Source organism: Petaurus breviceps, unplaced genomic scaffold (assembly GCF_028583685.1).
Source record: "Petaurus breviceps papuanus isolate PSGF00001 unplaced genomic scaffold, PetGlider_PUasm1.0 90823, whole genome shotgun sequence".
Classification (NCBI taxonomy): Eukaryota; Metazoa; Chordata; class Mammalia; order Diprotodontia; family Petauridae; genus Petaurus; species Petaurus breviceps.
In genome coordinates, this window is record NW_027187352.1 from 5,417,628 (window position 1) to 5,435,267 (window position 17,640).

Sequence of the window (17,640 nt, forward strand, 5' to 3'; positions counted from 1 at the left end):
TTATCTATGGAAACCCTGATAAGTTTAAACATGGAACTCCTATTACCATCACGGGTCTAGGAGGTGCTGAAATATCAGCCAGACAGGTTAAAATAACAATGAAAATTGGGCAGTTACCTAAGAAAGAATATACTGTGGTTGCTGTACCCATTCCTGAATACATCATTGGAATAGATGTATTGAGAGGCATGACTCTGAATTTACCTGAAGCAGATACCAATTTGCTGTGAGGAAGATAGGAATTAATACAGTTTTAGTGGGAAAACTAAAAATGGACCCAATCACTTTACCTGAACCTTCTGAAGTAATTACTTTAAAACAGTATCATGTGCCAGGTGGGCAAGATGAAATTACCACTACTATAAAGGAATATGTTGAAGCAGGAGTGTTAGTCCCTACAACCACAAGATGGAATAATCCTGTCTGGCCAGTAAGAAAATCAGATGGGACATGGAGGATGACTGTGGATTATAGACAGTCGAATAAGGTGACTCCTTCTTTGTATGCTGCTGTTCCAGATATCACCTTAATAGAAAGGATCCAGACACATGATGGGACTTGGTATGCAGTTATTGACTTGGCAAATGCCTTCTTCACCATCCCAATAGATCCTAAACAATGGGACCACTTCACTTTCACTTGGCAGGGTAGACAATATACTTTCACCCGCTTGCCACAAGGGTACATATATAGCCCCACTATTTGTCACAGGATTGTGGCTGAACAGTTGGATGAATTAAAGCTACCTGGTGTACAGCTTACCCACTACATTGATGATATCATAATACAGGGAAAAGATGCGAAAGAAGTGGAAAGGAGTTTGACCCTTTTAATTGAGCATATGAAAAGTAAAGCGTGGGAAATTAACCCTGCAAAGGTTCAAGGACCAGCTCAAAATGTGAAATTTTGGGGTATACAATGGAACAAGGGGCTACAGGAGATTCTTCCTCAAGCCTGACAAAAGATTCAGGATTTTCCTACCCCTACCAATAAGAAAGAGGCCCCAAAGTTCATAGGATTGTTTGGATACTGGAGGCACCACATTCCACATTTGGGACAGATTTTAAAACCTTTATATAGAGTCACATGGAAGAAATATGAATTCGATTGGGGACTTGAGCAGAGTAAAGCTTTTGAAGAAGCCAAGGCTGTCATACAATTGGCCCTAGATTTGTGGCCCATGCAAAATGGTCCAGTGGAATTGCAAGTGACTGTACAAGATGATTATGCAAACTGGAGCTTATGGCAAAAACAACAACGCCGAAATGTACCTTTGGGATTTTGGTGTAGGAAACTCCCTTCATCTGGAGTCCAGTATACACCTTTTGAAAAGCAGTTGTTAGCTGCATATTGGGCTTTGGTGGAGACTGAACAACTGACTCTGGGCCATGAAGTGATATTAAGACTGATATTAAGACCTGGAATCCCAATTATGACCTGGGTAATGAGTACCCCAGCTTCTCACAGAATTGGACATGCCCAAGAGGCTAGTATAATCAAATGGAAGTGGTATATTCAAAATAGAGCGAAAACAGGCAAAAGCGGAGTCTCTGCTCTACATGAATCGGTAGCAAACATAGAAATTGAGAGGAATGACACACCCCCTGAGCCAAAGCAACAGTTGGTACAGTCCACTGTAAAATGGAATGAGGGATATGATGTATTAACTGAGGTATAAAAGAGACATGCATGGTTTACTGATGGGACAGCAAAATATTTGGGGCAAAAAAGACATTGGAAAGCAGTGGCCTATAACCCATGTACTAGAAGGACTTTGGAAAGTACTGGGATAGGTGCAAGTAGCCAATATGCTGAACTTATGGCAGTATATCAAGCCATGAAAATAGAACAAGGAGGACAGTGTCATATATTCACTGATTCATGGGCGGTAGCTAATGGGTTAACTACATGGATGCCCATGTGGAAAAATGAAAATTGGGAAATTCATGGCAAACAAGTCTGGGGCAAAGAATTATGGGAAGATATCTGGAACATGTCTTTGGTCACTGACTTGTCAGTTTTTCATGTAGATGCTCACGTGTCTCCCACCACACCAGAACGTGAGTACAATGCTCATGCTGATTGACTGGCAAAGATTGCTACTGAACATATTGTCCCTACTTTGACAACAACTGATGATCCGGTATTGGCAAAATGGGTCCACCAAATAGCAGGCCATTTGGGGGTCCAGGCCACACACCAGTGGGCACAAGATCGAGGTATTAGTATCTCTCATTTACTGTTAAAACAGATAGCAGAAGAATGTCATATATGTCAATTGGAAAAGGAGCGAACTGTTCCTCGGGTAGTAACTGGAGAGATAGCAAGAGGAAAAGTCCCAGCCCAAATCTGGCAAATAGATTATATTGGTCCACTACCACTGGATAAAGGATGCAGATTTATATGTACTTGTGTTGACACCTATTCAGGTGTACTAGTGGCTTGTCCTTATAAGAATGCAACCCAGAAAAACACTTGTAAAACTCTAGATCTCATAAGTCTATATTATGTAACCCCAATGCAGATTCAAAGTGACAATGGGTCACATTTCAAAGGCAATGAAATGAAGAAGTATTGTATACTAAACAATATAGAATGGATATATCATATTCCATATTATCCTGAAGCATCTGGGTTAATTGAAAGAATGAATGGATTACTGAAAGAATAGTTGAGGAAGTTAAGTTCCAATGATTCATATCAACATTGGAAGGATAATTTGTTCATGGCTTTGCATAATTGAATAATAGACCATTGGGAGGAAGTACACCTCTAGCCAGAATGATGACCCCCAATCTGCAAATTAGAAAACAACAAACACATAAGATCCCAAATATTGAGTATTGGACCTTGAGGCCAGATGGCCCAGCACCATACCCAGGACCACCTGGTTCGGTGGGGTATGATTTACATTGTTTAGAGGACTTTTGGTTAGACAGAAAAGAAATAAGAAAAATCTCCACTGGGATATGCATAAGAATCCCTAAAAATCACTTTGGACAGATTTTACCCAAATCAGGATTAGCAGCTCAAGGAATACATGTATTGGCTGGAGTAATAGATTCCAATTATCAAGGAGAAATTGTTGTAACATTCCATAATTTAGGTGAAGGGCCCATACAGATTCACAAAAATTATAGGATAGTTCAAGTGATTATCGTTCCTTGTAAAACAATACCACTTATAAAAACTGACCCTCCTTCCAAAATAACTGTCACAGGAACTGAAGGATTTGGTTCTACTGATAGAATAAAATCAGGAGCTAAAGTATGGGTAAAATGGAAGCCAGATGATGTTCCAAAGGCTGCAGAGATTATAGCACATGGGAGGGATAACACTGTAACTATTGTTTATTCTGGAGAAGATGATTACAAAATTGTACCCTTAACTCATTTATTCTACTGTGAGTGAGGCTACAATAGTCTGGTTATTGTCTCTTTTCTTCTTCTTGATTTTTTGTCTGTTCACCTTGTTTGCTAGATTTGTTTCCGCAGGCTTGGTACCCTCCACCTGTAGATCCCTGATAGCTTAAGCTGGATGACACTCCCCTGTCTGCAACTGTGATGCGTCACCCTTGGACCTGGCATCAAGCATATTAAGAACTGACCTCTCAAATGGGACCCCTTAGGACAGGGACAGTTCTACATCCGATTTCAGCAGCAAGTAGCCATGGAAGAAGAGACCTTCACCCCTTACCACAAGATTTTGGGGCCCCATTTGTTTGGGGTGGGGGGAATGATGGGGAGCTTGTGCTCAAGCCCCACCCTAAAATACGGTTTTCTGTGTTTATTGTGTGCTATTCTTGTTATATTGTTGTGACATTTTGTTGACACCAGTTATTCCTACTGTATTTTTGCCAAGTAAGCGACATGAAAGATCTTGGGGCCGAATGTAAGGGTTATGGGATTTAAAGATCTTCCATGCCCCATTGGACTTGCTGACGTAGCAGGAAGGGGCGGAGCAAGAGGAAGCGGAAGGAAAACTAGAGCTCCTGCGGTGGCTAGCGGTGGCGGCAACAGTGGCAGCAGCAGCAGAGGCAGTGGCAGTGCGAAGCCCTTTTTGAGTCACCAGAATTTCTGCTAAGGACTCCTGCTGAGTACTGCCAGGGGCCGGAGCTGCTGGGAGCGCGCTTCCTGGACACTGGGTGGATGCTGAAAGTGGGGAGACGAGGACCTTTGCCTGAGGTAGCCTGTTCTGTTTTAAAGGCTTGAGAATGTGGGTGCTTTCTACTTTATCTACCTGTGCCAATTTAATAACTACTCTGATGGCTTTCACTTTCTGGTTTTGGGACTCAGTCTTTTGGTATTTTAATACATTTTCTAGATTATTCCCCCATATGGCAAGCATGATGTATTTTGTGATGGATAATTATATCAGCATATCTGTAATTTCCATAGGCATTGTGAATATGGCATTGCTGATACAGGGACCTATGATGATAAAGTATGCTACTCACCTTGTTGAGAAGGGATAGACTTATGGTACAGGAGGAAACACAAACATATATGTGTGTATGTATGTATATATATGTATATACATGTCTGTATATCTGTGTGTGATTTGTTTTGCTTAAAAATGCACATTTGTTATAAAGTTATTACTTTACTGTTTTTCCCCTAATGAAAAGGGAAGTAGGAGGGAGAGACAATAGATTTTTGTTCTTTGAAAAAGAAATTTAATTTAAAGAGTAATGTATAATTTCTGTTACTTATGCCACTGAGGTTGTTACCTCTATCAAAGTCAGGAGGTCTGAGAAGCAGTGAGCTAAGCTAATTGGGTATCCAGCAATAATATGATCAGCCCTGAGGGACCAAGGGACCACTAGGCTGCCTAAAGAGGGGTAAGGAGTTCCAGGTCTGAGAGTAAGTCAAAGATCAGTAGTGGGATCAAGCCCATGAGTGGCCATTGCACTTGAGTAAGATGGGGAGAACATGTCTTAAAATAAAATATTATATTTGTGAATATACATGTATAAATTATGCATATATATGTACATACTACATATGTATATTTGTCTGTTTACTTATGCACACACACACAACACATACACAGAAATCATCCCTATATTTGTGTTCATGATCCCAGAACTGATCCTACCTCCCCAGTTCTACTTCTCAGACTCAGAGACAGACCAAACAAATACTGGAGCCAGCCCAGGCCCTGAATTCAGTTGGCAAAATCCACGTTGTTGCCAGACTACTGACCCTGGTTCAAATTCCCTTCCTTCCCTCCCCTCCTCCCCAACACTAACTCAGCTTATTTCTAAATATCATATGTATAATAACTGATAACAGTAGTTGACACAAGGGAGGAAATTGCCCAATTGGGGATTTAGAAATCCTCAGTCCAATGTGTCTCCCTCTTAAAAGTCATAATACTTCAACCAAGCCCAGTAGTCCCTACACACAGAGCACTGATTGGTCAAAGGAGGGGCAAGTTTCTGCCTCTCGGAAGAATGTCTTCCTCTTATTTCCAATTCAATTCAAGTCTACTCAGCAAACATTTATTAAGGACTGACTCAATGGGGCAGGCCCTGTGCTAAGTCCTAAAGAGACAAAGAAAAACCAAAACAGTCCCCATACTTCAAAGAGCTTACTCTCTTCTGGGTGGAGTAAAACATAGACACCATAATATGAGGTATGATATAACTTGGGCAAAGGAGAAATCCAGAATCCTCTAGGAATATTTAAAGTGGGGTAAGGGTCAGAGAAAGCAATAAAGAATGATTTCCTTAAGGATGGACTGCCTGATTCAGGCCTTGAAGGAAAGAAGGATTTCAACAGGCAGAAGTACACCAGGTATGTGAACACCATGTATGTGAACACAGACAGGAGGAGGTGGCAGGCCAAGTTCAAGGATCTCATATACAGTATACAGTATATATACAGGCCTTTCCTGATTCATCCAGCTGTTAGTGCCAATTACCAGAGCCCTGATCCTCATTGTCTCATTGGTTGGTAGGTTGGGCTGGTTGTCGTCCTTCACTTTTGAAGAGGCCCAAAGTGATATCCCTAAGTTAAGTTACAGTGCATGTGACTGTGACTGATCGGACCAAGACGAGCTCAGAATGTTCTCCCACAGATTGGGCACAAATAGTCCATGTGAACATTTGGAGTGTATTTTCTAAATTTGTATATGTCATGTTTCTTCTGAGCTACTTCATTTCTGCTTTGCTCATAGAGCACTGCACCGTCTCTGAAGAGGACACACCATGCTGGGCGGTCCTGTGCCAGTGTCTCCCATGTCACACATCAATTCCAAAGTTCTTAAGAGAAACCTTGAGAGTGTCCTTGTATTGCTTTTTCTGTCACCATTTGAGCTCTTGTCCTGTGTGAGTTCTCCATAAAACAGTCTTTTTGACAAGCTTATGATTGGCATTAAAACAATGCAACTCTCTGAAGCAGTTTGAATGCTTGGCAGTTTAGTTTGAGAAAGGACCTCAGTATCTGGCACCTTATCCTGCCAGGTGATCTTCAGAATCTTCCTAAGACAATTCAAATGGAAGTTATTCGGTTTCTTAGCATGGCAGTGGTGTACAGATTTCATAGGCATAGGTCAGCAAAATGGCTCTGTAGACCTTCAGTTTGATAGTCAGACTAATACAGGAGTGGGGAACCTGTGAAATTTTGAGATTACATGTGACCCTCTAGGTCCTCTAAGTGTGGCCCTTTGACTGAATCCAAGCTTTACAGAACAAATCCCTATAAATCCTTTTATTAAGGGGACAAATCCCTACAAATTCTTATATTAAGGTCTAATATCTCTTCTCTCCCATCCTTCAGAGCCTCCCAAACACTAAGCTAGGTCTGGCAATGTGTGAGTTAACCTCATTGTTTATGTGTACATCTCTGGAAAATATACTGCTGTAGCAGCAAGCACCCTAGCATACCCAGGGTGGCTGCCAACATAGGTTTTTATATCTGCTTTTCTAAAGGAAAGCAACTCAAAATGGTTTAACAATCTTGCTTTAATCAATAAAACATATAATTCACCTAGTTCAGGGGAAAAAATCAGCACCCCAAACTTCAGAGTATACAGACAGGTTACAAGCAGAAGTTACAAGAAGATAGAGAAACATTTCAGCAGACAGGCTTCTAACTGTCTGACCATTACATCCATACCTAGTCACAGTCACCAGGGAGGGAAGCACCAACATCTGGGTTTTCAAAGTTGGGGGGCTCAATGGCTGCCCAGAGTCTCATCTGGTCAAATCACACAACACTACTCAAAGTGAGCCCCAAAACAAAGCCTCACATCAGGGTTTATATAGCCTTCTCCAGGCTCAGAGAATGTCATAACGCTCTTGACCCACACTGCCTAATCACAGAGCACCAAGGTGTGGACATTCCTGAAAACCAAGCCTCCTACCACAGACTCCAGGTGCACTTAAGCCTATCAAGGGGCCTAGGGGCAGGGAAGATCTTAAATTCCCATTCCCATAACAACTGCCAAGGTAAGTGAACTTATCCACAGCATTCAAAACTTTTCCATTTACTGTAACCAATGGTTCCACATGTGGATGGTGTGGTGCTGGCTGATGGAGCACCTGTGTTTTCTTGGTGTTAATTGTTAGGCCAAAATTAGCACAAACAGCAGAGAATCCATTCATATCCTGTTACATCTCAGTTTCAGAGGATGCATTGAGTGCACAATTATCTGCAAACAAAAAATCATGCATCAACGATCCCTCCACTTTAGTCTTGGCTTGTAACCTTTTCAAGTTGAAGAATTTACCATCAGTGCAATAGCTGACCTCAGTGCCGTATTTGTCCTCATTGAAGGTATTTGACAACATAGCTGAAAAATCAAACTCCCATACCTTTTCTAGTCCCTTCCTCACACCAGTAGGTAAGCAGTGTGATCCTTAAAAGACTGCTTAGGCAACCACAGGGCTGCTGAATTCCACTGTTGCTTCCAGTGAGAAGATGACCTCATGGCCTGGGCCTCTTGTGTATAGGGTTGTGACTATAGCTCCCAGTGTATACACACCTGCTGTTTCATCACTTGCCTTTCACCACAGAACTTTGAGATAGCTAAAAATAGTAAAATGGTATGGGTGATATCTTTTGATTCGTGTGTAAATTGGATTTAAGTAAGGCAGAGTTGCTCGAAGTCGTCAGGCTCACTCTGTCTACCAGACTCATCACAGTCCAGTGACAGGACAGAGGAGGACAGATGAATGGTGATGGCTCAAGATGAATGGATGACCTTGGCATCTTCAAAGTCTAATCAAGCTCTAAGCACTACATAACACCTGCTTCAGCTGCCTTCATGGCCATTAGAACAAATTGTTCTCATCTGCCTTTTCTACCAGGGGAAGTCTTCACATGCTTGGGGCACACACACCCCAACTCGCTGATGGATTTGAGACTCCTTGGTTACCCTCAACATGGTTTAGCCCATCTGCCAAAATGGTTCACTGAGGTGTGGCTGCTGTGCTTGCTACAGCTTCTTGGAGCCACAGGCCAGAGTTAGGTGGATCAGGCAGACGCCAAAGGTGGAAAACAGCCCTAAAAAGGATTTGGCAGCCACCACACCAGAGGTACTAGTCTTCCCTGAACACACCCTACACCCCATATACTTTGTATATACCCGTGTGTAGATACTGTCTCTCCTGTTAGAATGTAATCTCTTTGAGGGCAGGGTCTGTTTTATTTGTGTCTTTTTATCTCCAGCCCCTAGTACAATGTTTAGCACATAGTAGGTGATTAACAAATGCTTGTTGATTTATAAATTGAAGAGGCAGTAAATTTGATAGTAGATTGTACAATACAGAGTAATGTGGAATGAGACTGGAAAAGTAGTTTGGAACCTGACTAGGGGCAGCCTTAAATACCAAATTAAAGTATTTGAAATTAGGCAAAAGTAGGACACCAAAGATTTTTGAGTAGAACAATAATGTGGTGAGATATGGGCATTAAAAATTTTATTTTCTGTGATGGATGGATCAAAGAAGGAAGAAACTAGAGACAGGGAAACCACTTAGGAGTGTGTTACAGTAATCCGTCTCTCCTTGAGTCCTGTCTGTGAAATTTACAAGTCATATTACCCTGGGTAAGTCATTTAACCTCTCTGAGACTCAGTTTTTTTCATCTGTAAAATAGGTATAATAATAGATGAAATATCTGTTCCTCAAGATTATTGTGAGGTTCAAATGAGAATTCAGCCTTGCAAACTTTTAAGGTAATATATATATATATAAATTTCAGGTGTTATCCTTATTATGTTAAAACTCTCCTTTGTGTCAACCATATTCTAATTGCATTAGTCTTATCTCTGCTCATGTTCTAGTCCCCTATTAGACTATGAAATCCCTGAGAGCTACAGCAGTGTTTTATTCATCTTAATATCCCAGTGCCTTCTTTTTATTAGATAGAATTTAATAAATGTTTCAAAGACTCATATATTACTATAGAAGAGACCTTTGGCCCGGGAACTTAACCTGGGCTCCAAGAACTTGTTTTGTTAACTATTTGGATAACTTTATTTCAACTGAATTGATTTCCTTTGTAATATTTTGCACATTTAAAAATATTATTCTCAGAAATGAGCCTAAAAGCTTTACAAAATTATAGGGGGGTGTCTATGGCCCAATAGAGGTTAATATCTCCTGCTAGAGAATAGAAGGGAAGAGCTGGAAAGTAAAATTAGATATATTAGTCTGATCTCTTTATTTTGTTGATGGTATAATTGAGAACCAGAAAGGATAATTGACTTGTCCATGGTCACATAGCTTAGGTGAATTTGGCCTTTTTAGATAAAGGAGGTAGCCCTGATGTAATTTTAGGCTAGTGTCTGCAGGGAGGGAAGTGAGAGTACCACACATTTTAGGAAAGATGTTCAAGGGGATAGTCCAGAGAAGGGCAGCCACGATGATGAAGAGCCATGAAATTTGTGCCATATAAGAATTGGTTGAAGGAAGTGGGATCAAACCTCCTCATCTTAGAGAAGAGAAGACTTAGGAGAGCATTCTTTCTGCCTCCCAGTATCTGAAGGACCATCACACAGAAGAGAGAATAGACTTGTTCTGCTTGTCCCCACAGGGCAGAAACAGAGGCATCAGGTAGAAGGTCCAGAGGCAGACTTAGGCTTAACTTATGACAAAGATGAAATTCTCTTGTCTTCAAAGAGTTTATGTTCTACTGGCCCAGAGAGAGGAGATGCCTTGCCCACAGTATATCAAAAAAGGAATAGGACAGTAGATAGTGGATACCCCCTCAATACAAAGAGGAAGAGAAAGGAAACAGCATTTATTAATGGCTTACTCTGTGGTAAGTAATTTACAAATATTATCTCCTTTGATCCTCAGAACAACCCCGGGAGGAGGTGCTATTATGATCCCTGCTTTACAGAGGAGAAAACTGAGACAGGTAGAAGTTAAGTGACTTACCCAGGGTCATGCAGCTAGTATTTGAGGCTAGATGGGAACACTGGTCTTTTTGACTTCAGATCCCCCACTCTATCCACCTAGTTGCCTCTAGGCAGTCATTCAACCAAGGACCACATGACCATTTGTCAGTGTGCATACAAATTAAAGGTTTTTTTGTAGCATAGTCCTTTCCTAGGTTATAAGGTCCTTTAGGATGAAGATGGTATCTCAGTTATCTTTGTGCCTCCCCCAGAACTGTGCTCTTCACATATTATTCAATCATTTTCAGTTGTATTCAACTCTTCGTGACCCCATTTGGAGTTTTCTCAGAACAGATATGGTTAAGTGACTTGCCTATGATCACACAGCTAACAAGTGTCTGAGGCCAGGTTTGAACTCAGGAAGAGGAGTCTTCACCTTGGGACACCTAGCTGCCCTGCCCATCACATAATGGTACCAGATAAACAATGGTAGGAATCTGTCCAAGTGTCATAGGGGTGGGATGGTGCCAACCCAGAATAGCTCCCCTCTTCACTGAACAAGCACCTGTCATCTAGGAATTCCTCTGTCTCTGGAGCCATTTTCCATATCCAGCTAGAAGCTTTTCTCGAAGAAGAGTCAGAAGAATGAAGTATGGATGACAGTCTTCCCCACCTCCTGAGCAAGAAGGCAGCAGGCATATGTAGAAAGATCCTTGCCCTAAGAATCAAGCCCTGCTTTCTAATCCAGCTGTCTGACCTTGGAGAAAGTCATGTCACCTCTTCTGGTCTCTGCCTCTTCATTTCTAAGATAGGTCAAAAATCGCTCACAGGATTGCTATGACATATATAACATGTGAAAATCCTTTGCAAACTGTAAGAAGGTACAACTGAATATGATTACAACTAGGATCAGTAATTAGAAGTTACAGGGAGCTAGAGCTTCAGGTCAGTTGAAGGAAAAATAATTAGAATAGACCTGCAGCAGAATTAACTGACTTGGTAATTAGGGTTTTGAGAGGAAACGAGAGAAGTCAGAAAGACCTGATGGAATCTAAATGCAGATCGAAGCATATTATTTTTCACTTTCTTTATCTTTTTCATGGTATTTTTATCTGTTTCTTCTTTCATAACATGACCAATATGGAAATATATTTTCCATGATTGCACATATATAATCTATATCAAATTGCTTACTGTTTTAGGGAAAGAGAAGGGGAGGGAGAAAATCTGGAACTCAAAAATTCTTTTAAGTGAATGTTTAAAAATTTCTTTACATGTAATTGAGAAAAAGTATTTTTTTTAAATGAGAGGTAGTATGGGAGTCAGAAAGACCTGAGTTCAAATACTACCTCTGACATATATTACTTGCTATACCTGGAAGTGCCCCTGCAATCCTATTGCATAGGCTGTGAAACCCTGAGCAAATCACTGAACCTCTTAATGCTACCAGACGACTCTCTAAGATTATAAATTTCATGTGTCTTTTTGTATTTATATCTCATTTAAGTTTCACAATAGCCTCCTGAGGTAGGTTCTAAGGATATTCATTATCTCCATTTTACTGATGCCAGGAGAGGTTAAGTGACTAGTCCAAGGTAGCATACCCCATGTGTTAGAGGTAGAATCTGAACAAAGGTCTTCCTAGATAATATGGTATACTGGCTGCGGTGAACAATTTGGAGTCTGGAAGACCAAGTTTTGAATCCCACCTCAGACTATTGAAAGTAGTGTGACTTTGAGCACTGTAGAGGGAATAAGCATTTATTAAGGACCAACTATGTGCCAGGTACTGTGCTAAACTCTGGGGAGTCTCCCAAAAAGTTCGAAAGAGATCCCCAACAAACCCCAAACCAGTCCCTACTCTCCCAGAGCTCACAGTTGTAGCAGCAAGCACCCCAGCATCCCCAGGGTGGCTGTTCACACAGGTTCTTAGATCTGCTTTGATAAAGGAAAGCAACTCAAAATGGGTTAACAAGCTTACTTTAATCAGTCAGACATATATTGTTTACCTTGTTCAGGGGAAAAGGTCGGCACCCCGAACTTCAAAGTACACAGACAGAATTATCAAGACAGAAACAGATCTAATAGACAGATTTCAAACTGTCCAACCATTACATCCATACTCAGTCAACATCTGGGTTTCAACATCTGGGTTTTTTCAAAGCTGGGGGGCTCTGGACAACGGCTTCCCAGAATCCCTATCAAATCACAGAACACTTCTCAAAGTGAGCCCCCAAAACAAAGCTACACATCAGGGCTTATATAGCCTCCTCCTGGCTCAGAGAATGTAACAACCTTATTGACTCACTGGCCAATCAAGAAGTATCTACTGAAAAACAAGCCTCCCACCCCAGGCTCCAGGTGCACTTTAGCCAAGAAGACTGCATTCCCATTACAACAGTCTAATATAGGAGACAATATGCAAACAATTATGTACAAATAAGACATAGATGGAATAACTGGAGATAATTCAGAGGGAATGGTTGGAAAAGGTTCTTACAGAAGATGGGACTTTAGCAGAGACTTGAGGGAAGCCAGGGATGTCAGGAGGTGGAGATGAGGAGGTAAAGGGTTCCAGGCATGGGGGACAGAAGTCAGATACTGGTGTTCAGAGACTAACAAGGAGGCCAGTGTTAATGGATAGCAGAGCAGTGGAGGGGAGTGGGAAGAAAGGTACAAGAAGACTGGAAAGGTAGGGAGAAGCCAGGTTACCAAGGGCTTTAGAAGCCAAATAGGATCTCATGTTTGATCCTGCAGGCAATGGGGAGCCGCTGGAGTTTATTGACATGATCAGACAGACCTGTGCTTTAGGAAGATCAGTTTAACAGCTGAGTGGAGGATGGACTGGAGTGGGGGGAGAGTGGAGGCAGGGACACCACCCATAGAAGCTGGTGCAGTGGTCCAGGTGTAAGGTGATGAGGGCATGTAGCAGAGCAGATACAGGATCAGAGCAGAGAAAGGGGAAAAGGAGGAGATGTTACAAAGGTAGAAAACAATAAGATGAGATAGCTGATTGGATGGGGGTGGAGGGTGAGAGAGAGGAGCCAAGGATGACACCTACGTTGTGATATAATAATAGCACCTGCCTATAGGGCTGTTATGAGACTTAAGTGAGATAATGGATATAAAAGCCTTTGCAAACCTAAGAGCTCTATATAAATGTCAGCTATTATTATTATATTAGTGAACTCTACCAGTGGAATTGTTCAAGCAGAAACTGGACAGGCATTTTTCAGGGACCCTCTAGAAGGGACTCCAAAACTGGGTGATTAGAGCAGATGTGATTTCTGAGCTTCCTCTCATCTCAGATCATAGGATTCTGTGATTCTGGGGTTCAAAACTCTGCTTTCAAAACTGGTTCCATGATTTTAACAGTTGCTGTTTCTATGAATTGGTTTCCATGAGTCTAAGATTCTATAATTCTATGATTCTTTGAGAATAAGATTATTTAATTCTTTCATTTTTTGAGCCCAGCATGCTATTACTCTATGAGTCTGTGTCTAAAATTCTGGAGGGCCTTTGAACCACCACACACCACCTGCTCTTTGGGCTGTAGGAGCTAGAGGTGGAGATGAAGGTACATGGTCAAAGCATGAGCCAGATGAATGATTGCCTCATTTTCTCTCTCCAGGTCAGGGACACTGGCAGGGCTGGATATGCCAAGAAGGCCTACCAGGAGGAGCTCATGCTTCCCAGACTGTCAATATTCAGATTTATAGAACTAAGGCCAAAGCTGACCTTTTCCTATATTTTCTTCTGATATGATCTCATCACTAACTGGGGGAAAGGGGAGAGCTTAGTATCCCTGGGATTTGAAAGAGAAATAAGGAGGAAAGGAATCTTAAGGAGTGAGAGTATGATACTTGTGATGGGGGCAGAGAGACAGATTATCCTTTTCTCCAGAAGGGAGGAGAGGAGAGATTAAGTAAATGCTTACTAAATTCCAGGCTCTGTGCTAAGCCTGAGGATACAAATACAAGCAAATAATACAGTCTTTGCCCTCAAGGAGTTGATAGTCTAATGGAGAAGTCAATACATAAAGGGGAAGGAGGAGGAGGGAGAGAAAGTGTAAGGGGGTGGGGTGCAATTTGGCAAGTGAGAAGAGACGTGAGTGAAGCAAAACATGGCTGGTGTCCTTGAAATGATGTTGCTGGAGAAAGAGTCACCAGTAAGGAAAAGAGGGCCCCAGGGCAGAGATTTCATAGGGTTGCAATGGGGCAGGCCAGGGGAAGGAAGAGGTTCCCGAGAAAGATCAGACAAAGTTACCAAAGGGTTACTGGCCTCCTCAATGACCAGGGCCTCCATCCTTACTCTAACTTAGACTTCAATCATGGCAAACCATTCCATCTCCAAGATCTTGAACTCAAAAGAAGCCCGAAGCGTCAGGAACAACATCTCTTTCTTTTTAATGATTTGTTCGTTGTGGCTAAGGTCAGGTTTAACAACTATCTTAAAATAAAAAATAAAATAAAATTAAGTGAGATGTAGACAGCCAACTGTGGAGGGGGTGCAGGGGATACCGATACTATAAAGTCATTTGTTTTAGGAAGGCCTATTGACAACTTCATTGCCACTTTCAGCTCTCCAGAGCAAAAGGAAAAGTGGCCATCTCTTCTCCAGAGATACACTGACATAGAGAAGAAGGACCATCCAAAAAGTATTCCCCTTAAAATCTTTCTAAAGGACACTGGGAATTGTGCTTACTCCAAAATGATAACAATCATGAATTCTGATACAGCTAATAAAGTCATCACCATGGCCCTACCAATGCTAGGAATAAATGGTTTTGCAAAAGACTACCAACTCTGGGTGAATTCTGGGACAGAAGAAGTTCCATACCCACTCATTGGTCACGAGCATCCTTAGGAAATTAAAATGAGCCATCTCCAAGACACTTCATTCCTGATGCAGAGATCAAAGGATTCACCATCCCCTTTGGAACTCTAGGAGTTCTTCCTCATGGAGCAGCTGCCCTGGGAGATGGATGCAGTGCCAGTTCATCCTGAAGCCCAGTTGCCTGACCAGGAGCCAACCACTGACTAATCCTAGCCAGATGTCCAAAAGAAGAGCTAACACAAATTGACCCTTTTGGCAAGTACTCCTCCAGGTATTCCTCCAGTACTCACCTGGACAACACACCAGTTTCTCCAACATACCCGATGCCAGGGCAGCTCTCACCAACAGCATTTTCAGGCTATCTGGGAATTTCAAATCCTGCAGAGAGCAGAAGGAGAAATTTAGCTCAGAGGCTGAAGTGGACTTAGACACAGAGGACATTTTGGGGACAGCATGCGTCTTAAAGGATTTTCTTCAAAATATTCCCAAAAGTGTTTTATCAACTGATCTTTTTGATGAGTGGGTGGTCATCATGGATGGAGGGAATGATGAAGAGAAAATAAACAGAGTTAAGAGGTTAATAGAGCAGCTTCCTTGGACCAACACTGTTCTCTTAGAGCATTTATTTGAAATGCTGCACATCAAGCAAGAGTCTATGTTAAACAAAATGACACCTCATAACCTGGCAGTGTGCATTGCTCCCAGCATTCTTTGGGCACCATCTTCAGCCAGTCCTGAGCTGGGGAATAAATTCATCGAAAAAGTCTCTCTACTTGTAGAGTTCATCACTGAAAATTCCTGCAGGATATTTGGGGAAGAAGTCACTTCTCCCTTGAGAGAGATTTCATTCAGCTGTGACAGAGACAGTGCCTCAGAGGAGGCCCACGGTGACCTGGGAATCAGAATCAGTCAATCAGGAGGCAGACTAAGCATCCCTTAAGTTTGACATAGGAGACATCCTTTTCAGTGTTGGCTTGCTGCACCAGGAACTCCCTCTGCTGTGCTGGTGACCGTAGAACTGACTTAAGCTGGTTCATACCATCTCTAATGCACAGAAGTAGTACAAGCATCCAAGTTCTAGGACCTGGGGGACTTTTCAGCCTGACCCCCTTCCTTATTCCTTGTAGACATCTCATGATCTCTGTGAAATGGCCCCGCCCTGGGAAATAGAAACCGAACCCTAGGGACTGTGGCAGTACTTGACTGGGCCACTACACTACCTTTCCCACCCAGCTTTGCAGACTCGTTTTGTCTTTATAATCTGAATAGCCTAACCTCAGTTCCACTGTGCATGAATACTCACCACTCTGAGAAAAAAAATAAACACATATACAACCTAAAAAAAATGAAACAAGTTATTCATAGAAACAATAGCAAAAGGAGGGGAGAGGTGTGAAAGTTCTTGTAGAGGTAGAATAGACAGGGCGTGACAGATTGCTTACAGAGATAAGCAAGAAGGGTATCACACATACAGAAAGATAGTGGAAATATAGGCATTAATATATGTATAGTATAAATACTGTTGTTTAGTCATTTTAAGTCATGTCCAACTCTTTGTGACCCCCTTTTGGGGTTTTCATGGCAAAGATAACGGAATGGTTTGCCATTTCCTTCTCCAGCTTATTTTACAAAACTAAGGCAAACAGGGTTAAGTGACTTGCCCTGGGTCATACAGTTAGTAAGTATCTGAGGCCAGATTTCAACTCAGGTCTTCCTGATTCCAGGCCTGATACTCTATCCATTGTGCCACCCAGCTGACCATGTAATAATAATAATAATAATATGTAGCTTCTATTATTTTGTACAACCTAGTGATTTGTGTACTTGCCCACCTGATGACTAAGAAAAAAGAGAGGAAGAAACCCATCATTGTTCTTCCCCCTCTTTTTGGCCTTGGAATAATGGCACGTGCTAGACATGGGTCTTACACAGAGTTAACACAAGACCATGAAATGAGCAATGGGAATCCCTTGGGGACCAAGCCTTTACCAATGAATGCAACAAGTGAGCCAGGCTAGCTGATTCTTCCTCCAGTAAGACCTTCAGAAGTGTGGGCCTCAGAGAAAAACATGTCATTTCCCTCTAGTGGCTATGATTGCCCCACATACATTCCCAGTAGTTTACTGACAAGACCCAGCAGGGCTCACCATGTTCTCAGCTAGTGGAAATCTAGGCTCTGGGTCGATACATGACTTCTTGGGACACTGGTCTAGTGCTTTTAGTGACCTCCATTCACTGCCAAAGTCAGCACCAGCTCCTATGCATCTCCATTAACCTCACCTCCTTCTATAACCCTAAATCTTTCCTGGGTAGTTTCTTCTTCAAATGAAATAATGTTCACAAAGTGCTGAGCACATACATGTTTATTCTTCCTCTTCCTGTGACCCTCACTCTGATTGCCTTGCCCATCACTCTACAAAAATGGCTCTGAGCTCTTTTAAAAATTTTTTTGAT

The 17,640-nt window shown here is 41.9% G+C and overlaps 1 protein-coding gene and 1 pseudogene across 1 annotated transcript in view; both read left to right on the forward strand.

Moving 5' to 3' along the window:
* The window catches only part of LOC138148280 (2-acylglycerol O-acyltransferase 2-like), a 167,536-nt gene that overhangs the window by 104,153 nt on the left and 45,743 nt on the right, over window positions 1-17,640 (forward strand). The window lies entirely within an intron of this gene.
* LOC138148214 (rho GTPase-activating protein 20 pseudogene) lies at window positions 14,563-16,126 on the forward strand (annotated as a pseudogene).